The sequence below is a fragment of the Protobothrops mucrosquamatus genome, unplaced genomic scaffold, assembly GCF_001527695.2.
Source record: "Protobothrops mucrosquamatus isolate PMUCROS unplaced genomic scaffold, P.Mucros_1.0 scaffold1679, whole genome shotgun sequence".
Classification (NCBI taxonomy): Eukaryota; Metazoa; Chordata; class Lepidosauria; order Squamata; family Viperidae; genus Protobothrops; species Protobothrops mucrosquamatus.
In genome coordinates, this window is record NW_015387835.1 from 14,999 (window position 1) to 22,497 (window position 7,499).

Sequence of the window (7,499 nt, forward strand, 5' to 3'; positions counted from 1 at the left end):
AAATACATGCCCACAAACTGTTCTATTTTAAGGTCAGTGATGCACAATTCAAAGCAATCATATATGAACATGAGATGTTATCTCCGAACTGCCCCCAGAGATCAGGGTGATCCCTGATCTCCCTTCCTTCCGCCGCGCCCTCAAGACATGGTTGTTCCAGCTTGCGGGACTGGCCTAAGGGATTTTAAAGGGGGTTAAATTACTTTTAATCAGATTAGTTTAAATATTTCTTTTTAATTAATTTTAAAGGTGTTTTCTATGTTTGTATTTTATCTAATTGTTAGCCGCCCTGAGTCCGCAAGGAGAAGGGCGGGATATAAATGTAATTAAATAAATAAATAAATAAATAAATAAATAAAATAATATGGATTCTGAAATTGTTGGGAAAAGAGAAGGGTAACTAATAAGCAGAACATGTAATATGTAATAATAAATGTAAAAATTGGAATTGGGATTTAATGGATCATGTGGAAAATATGGATTTTTTCCATGCCAAGAAGAACTGTGTTTGAGATGAGAGAAGCTTATAGAAAATAATTGGTCTATAGAATTTTCCACTGGAAAGACACTTTACATATGGAAGAAGGTTCCATTCTAACCCTCCTTCTTTCAGGTTGAATATTTACAGAAAATCCTAGAAAATAAATTATTCATCCCCAATCCTTATATTACAATATATTGACTTTGGACATTCTACATTGCTGACATAAGTTGACATTAGTACCATATATGTTAGCCTTTTGATTGTTTTCCTTATTCGCAGCAGGATTTTTGTGCTTCCCTGCCATGATTTTTGTACACCTATATGACATATCTGGTTATGTGTTAAGGATCAAATAGGGAACAGGGTAGGACGTAGTATAGGTGAATCTATGGCCCTAGAAAGAAAAGTGCAAAATGGAGTGAAGGAAGTTTTTGTATTGATTATGCCCCTTTTCTGGTCCTTTCATGTTTTTCTCCTGGCTTGCCTGAAAGTTTGGTCCTCTTTTGTTGCCTGTTTGAAGAAGTCACAGTTCAGGCAGCTGTTGCTGTACTGATGTTGCATCCAATTATGCCAGACAACTTTCAGCAGAGACCTCTTGGTCAATATTAGTCAATGCAAAAAGAGATGAGGAGGTGCTTTTGGAATGAGCAGGCACTCAACACCAATTTATAGTAATTTAATTTAAATTAGTTTAAATATTAGTGGTAAATACTAGAAGGAAGCTTAGATAAGAAGGTACAACAAAATATTACTTTGCTTTATGCTGTAGTCACTCATTTTATAAAACTGGGAATGAAAGAGAAATTTTATTCAATCTGCAGTGTCACTGTATCAGACAATTATTGCTTGTCTATTAGGCTCCCTCATAAGATTTTCAACAGCCAATAGCGTTTATGCACATAAACACATGGTCGTGTTGCTGTCATCTCTTGAAGGGAGAGCTGATGTTACTGTCTTTAGTCATAGTATTAATGTCAGTTATGAAAAGTTTGAAGGACACTGAATCATTATAGAACTGAATCATCAAACACAATCCCCAGACAAAGTGGATTTCTGCATGAACTGAATTGAGCACCCAGCAGAAGTAAATCTGAAATAATCATTGTTTAAAAGGAAATTTCTTTGTCTCAACAGATATCATAGAACACCAGTGATGGGGAAGAGAGAATTTTTTTTTTCATTTCCATTGAAACGATAATCCATATAATTAAAATCAACACCGGGACCAAAGTACTTTCTTAGTTTACAAAAAGCTAGAATTTTGTCAACTTTGTTTATGGTTGATTCATTAAAGCTGGTTGTGTTTGGTCTGTTCAGCTCTTTCTACTACAACACAACCATACATTGGAGTGGCTGTTGAATAATTATCCTGGTACAAAAAATATGTACATTAGGAATAAACATGCATGGCATTTTCCTGCAGATCAATTATAATTATAATTTTTAAGTTATAAACCCACAAAAACAAGATTGATGAAAACTTAAAATAAAAAAAGGAAACTAAGAGGCACAAAATATATTGGTTATTAAGTACTTCAGAATACAGTATGATTAGTGAAGACCAGATCTTATGAGGCCAACAAAGAAATCTTTTCTTGAGTTTGTAAAGAAAAAGTCCTTAGTTTTTGTGGCATGGTAAAATTAAAAAAATTATGTAACAAATACAACTCAAATGTTACAATTATAAACCCACATTAACCTGGACTGAGAATACTTTTCCGTTTTCCTCCCATACGTCTGCCTTCTCTTTTAATTTATAATACTATATCCAAGCTTTCTATTACATCTTCCTGTCTGGTGATAAACAGTTGCTTCCAATGGTGTGTTCAAAAATATTTGTTCATCAAGCTCCAGCTTGTAATATGTGCCCTTTACATGGCAGTAAATCATCTTAATTTTTTTTAAACTTTAGCTGTCTACTAACTATAGCATAGTCTTGTTCTATCCTCCTTTTCCTTCTCCTACAGCAACTGAAAACACAACCACTTTCTCTGGAAATCACTTTCTAAAAATAATCTTAAAATAATAAAAACTGACTTTTCAGTTTCTTGTTTCTGACATCCTGTAGCTGGCCATTTAAATAACAAGTATGTGGCTGATGCTGGAACAATCAGCCATCATTTCTAGCTCTTCAGATAGAGCGTCTTGGAACAGTGGCACCCAGGCTGTGTTGTGATTATTCGTTTGTCTGTAGTTTTGACCTTCCCTTCTTCCTTTCTTTCCACAAGCTATCAGCTTGTTTGATGTGTGCTGATGTTTACCCATGCTGTGAATATCACATAAGTACCTCCAATTGCTAGATGCTTATTGAAAAAAGGAAATGAAAACACTGCCACTTTTCAGCTCTTTAACACACTATGGACTGGCAACTATTTCTCAAGACGATGACTTGGCTTCACCCATTGGGTCAATGCAAACTTTATAAGCATATTTTCCGGTAAGGTGTTGGTATTTGCTGTGCCTTGTACAAGGTTTCATTACATTGTCAGCCTTTTCAACTGTTCATATTGAAATTTCTAAATTTCTACCTGTAACTTTACATCAGGGGTAGTCAACCTTGGCTCTTTTATGACTCGTGGACTTCAACTTCCAGAATTCCTGAGCCAGCACAGCTGGCTCAGGAATTCTGGGAGTTGAAGTCCACGAGTCATAAAAGAGCCAAGGTTGACTACCCCTGCTTTACATGATTTAGAAAGGCAACTAATCACTGCAACTGCTGGAGTACCAAGGGGAAATACATGTCAGAAATATCCCATGATTATACATCAAGGATCTTTAATCCACGCATGGTTCACTAAAATGTGGCCAACTCTATTTGCCATCTTCTTTTTTCTGGAGGGCTTCACACTGCAAAGAGCACTGCTCAGTGGACAAAAGGCCAGATCCATATTTCAAATAAATGTTAAATACACATCTAAGGCCAGCTCAGTATATGTCTAAATGCGCAAAAGTAAATGTAGCAAATACATTTGCCAGCAAAGCCCAATCAAGGGCTCTGTTTGAGGCAGACTATGAGTTCATAGTCTTTTGCATCATATAACATTTATTCTTCCCAAAAAATCAGATCTTTTTCTTTATAATTTGTGAAATACTCAATTTTCACAAAAAAATGGAGGATTGATTTCAAAGGCAAAAACTGCTGCTCTTTGATCTGAGGAGTAATCTATATAAATAAAAATGTAAATGTTCATTTGTTCAAAATCTTAAATCTCTGAAAGTTCTTCACCGATTGCTTTGAAATTTTGACACAACGTTGCATTCGAATATGCGCGTGTTTTTATATACCTATATGAATGGACTTCAACTCCTAGAATTCCTCAGCCAGCTGAAGTCCATAGGTCTTAAAGTCCATAGGTGAGATTGAGAAACATGGTTCAGAATGTTCAGGGACCCCCAGTATTTGGCATGTGGCCTTAAAATTCAGGAGTGATGATTTGTGTATGTTTTTGGAATCTGAGCTACTCAATGTTTGGATGGATGGCATCAGCTGTGCTGAAGAGCACTTGGAATCAGGCTGATTTAGGAAAATCACCTCTTTACACAGAGAATAGCTTTATTCTCATTCAGTCATATGCTGAGCTGGCTAGCATGATGTGTATTTTTGGGGGAGTGAGGGTTTATTTTGAAGAGTTTTGCTCTCTGTTTAGCAAGAAGAGACAGCTGCTCAATCTTTCTTCATTCCATGCCTCCTTTCTGGAGGAGAGAAGGCTAGTATGTCTCTGGTTGCTGGATTCTATGATTTTCACCCCAAAAGACTGTCCTTTTGTGCCATGGTGAGAAACAGTCCTGAAAAGCCTGCTCTACTGACCATAGCTATGCTCAACACAAACAGAAAGTTGACTCCGAAGAAGAAAATTACAGCAAATGGTTTTATGTTGCTACCCTCCGAATACTGTGATGACCTCAATGTGTGCTCTGAGTGAATTTCGTTAGTTGATTCCATTTCTGAACTAAAGAGCAGGACCCAAATTTAAAGAAGAAATGAACGACAAGAATTAGAATTTGTTTTTGCTGCATTGAAAACTGATCTGACATTGGAGAACTTGCATTTGACATTATCTGAGTTTCAGGCAACTGTGACATTCCAGTTTTTTTTCTTTTCTCCAGCAGTAGTAGACCATAAAATGGTCTGATGCATATGCATAATAAGAGCTTGACTACTTATTCTATTACAGTTATGTAACTAGAGTTTTTTTCAAAGTCACCATTTATAGTTACTGAATTGCTTGCATTAATGCAATATTCATATTGGAATCAGGCCGCCAGGGCTGTCAAGTTTGAACTTCATAACCATGTAATCAGCTGTGGATATATACCTGTATTAAAATAATCCAAATGTTTGTCTGTAGATAGAGAGGTTCGTGTAAAAGAGACGTAGCCTTGCCCATGATATTCTGGTCTGATGAGTTTTTCTATATATAGGTACAAAAGGGATTTATGAAGGTGTGACAAACCAGCCCTGCCAAGTGACCCAAAAAGACAACCACTCCTTGCACAGTTCAGCATATGTAATTGCAGCTGAGCAAACAAGGAAAGGAAATGCACAATGGGTGGAACAGTATTCCTTAAAATATGGCTTTCTTGGTGGAGTGAGGGAGGGTTTGGTAATTGTTATAATAATTTATATTAGTTATATTGAATACCATTTCTAGTAGGAAAACAAGCGAATACATGCAAATTGAATCGAAATCTCAGACACCTGCATGTAGAGAAAGCCATAATGCACATGCGTGGTCAAGGAGCCCTTACTTCCCCCCCCCTGTTCTACTTCTTGACTCAGTTTCCTCTCTGTTGTATGAAAAGTCACCCCAGAATAATTATATTGAGCAATCACCCAAACGAGCTGTGGTATTGTTCCTTATTATAAATCACTGATCAAAGAAAAAAAGAGTGAGTGAAAATGAACAACGCATAGCTGAAGTAACCACCTTTGGACACAGGTCAAGGGTTCCTTAACCTGGTACACCCCACAGGTAATGCTGGTTGAACTGCTGGGAGACAAATGTCATTGTCTTTCCTTTCACAGTATGGATAAACTCATCTAGAAGCTGCCAGGTTGCAAAAAGTTAGTCCAGAATTGTCATATAAACAATTGCCCTGGTCATAGCAAAGAATGAATCTTAAATTCTGTATGCTTTGGGCTTTTCTAAGCTACTAGTCATAGCTTAGTATAACTATGCTTACTATTTTTTTTCCTTTCTCACAAAATAGAATTAATTTCCTTGACTGTGTTGCAGTGATAAAGCTGGACCAATGTAATTTTCAAAGTGGGCAAATAACAATCCGCTGTCCCTTACATGATTATTTTAGCCCAAGCTTTTCATGTCCTAATGGGTGGGAAAGCAAGCATAAAATAGCAGGGTGTTTAGTGGCTTCACTCAGAAGCAGCTGCATCTAATTTACTCACAGAACTAAGTGCTTCTGCTATTAAGAAATGGATGTTTTTATTCCTGGGTGATTATAAATGAGGAACTTTGGGAGAACAGAGAACTTGTTTTCATCCAGGACGAGAAGAAGACAAAAACCCCTATGCCTTTTTTGATGCTTGTCAATAGGTAAAGGCAGTGCTTTTTTTTTTTTTTTTAAAGGTGCCGGAACTCACACATGTCATACAACCCGTCTTGCCTACCCTACAAGGTTCCATCCAAAAAAGATGCTGGAACTCCGTTCTGGGCGTTCTATGAGAAAAAAAGCCCTGGGTAAAGGCCATCTTTCAACAGCTGGCAAGATAAATGAAGAACATTGGATAGATAAAGCTGCCTTTTCTCATCTAGTGCCTTCCAGATGGAAGGGGACTATAATTCTCAGAATGCCCAAAATATCTGGAGGCCCATAGGTGAAAAAGACTGGTTTGTGAGTGACAATTAAGGTGAATTCATTTGATGTGGCTGTGTTTAATACCGGCCCAAAGTGCTGCATTCTTGTTATTTTTTTCTTACTGCTACAATGCGGGTCAGAACAAGAAAATACTTGAACCCATTATGAAATTACTTATAATTTGTTAGAATGTGAAAATTGCCATAATAGGATTATGTGAAATAGACAATAATTAAAAGTTAAAATCAAAGTAATGTTTGGCTGAGTAATAATATTTATTTTAAATGTGTGTACTTAATGAATGTAATTATTTTAAAAGTAATCCTGAGTAGATCTGTAAAATCTGCTGAAGTTCCTTCAACCTCAGTCTCCTGAGCTTGGGCTACTTGATCATCCAATCACGCAGGCTGTTTGCAGGATAGCGGTCTCTCTGGCATTCTTTCTTAGATGGTTTCCATCCAAATGTATTTGAGTACAGTGCCCAGGTGGCCATGACTTGCCCAGCATTACACAGATAGCATATCAAATGTTTTTGTTTCTGTAGGACACATGACTTAATTTGTAGTATTTTTTCAAATCTTGGTCCAATTATTTTTTATGGTGCAGTGTAGTAAGGTGGTAAAAGCATTAAAATTTAGTGGTAAAAGGAAACCAGGCTGCCAAAGAACACAGTTGCTGGACACCATTAAAGCTGACGCCAGCCAGAGCGTAGAAAAATTCAAAGAAGCAGTGCAAGATTGGAAGATATGGAGAGGCCTGGCCCATACAATTGCCATAGTCAGACATGATTGAATGCATATCATCATCATCATCATCATCATCATCATCATCATCATCATCATCATCATCATCATCATCATCATCATCATTGTGTCATGGTTCCGATAGATGGACCAGTAGAAATAAGAACTCCGAGGCATTTGCTTTCCTCAAAGAACACATTTAATAGCTACATAGTATTGGCATGAACAAAGGTGAAACCAAGACTGAAAGTTTCCCTCCCCAAGGTTACAAAGTAACAAGTTGAACTCCCTACCCCTATAGTGTGTCATAAATCACAATTCCCAATTAACTACTTTGGCGGGCTTTCTAATAGTAGCTTCAGCTCGCCAAAAACGTATATTACTTGACCTTGGTTCACACAGAACAATTTATTGTTATGTCTAAACAAAAAGAATACATCTCCCCCCTTCCATAA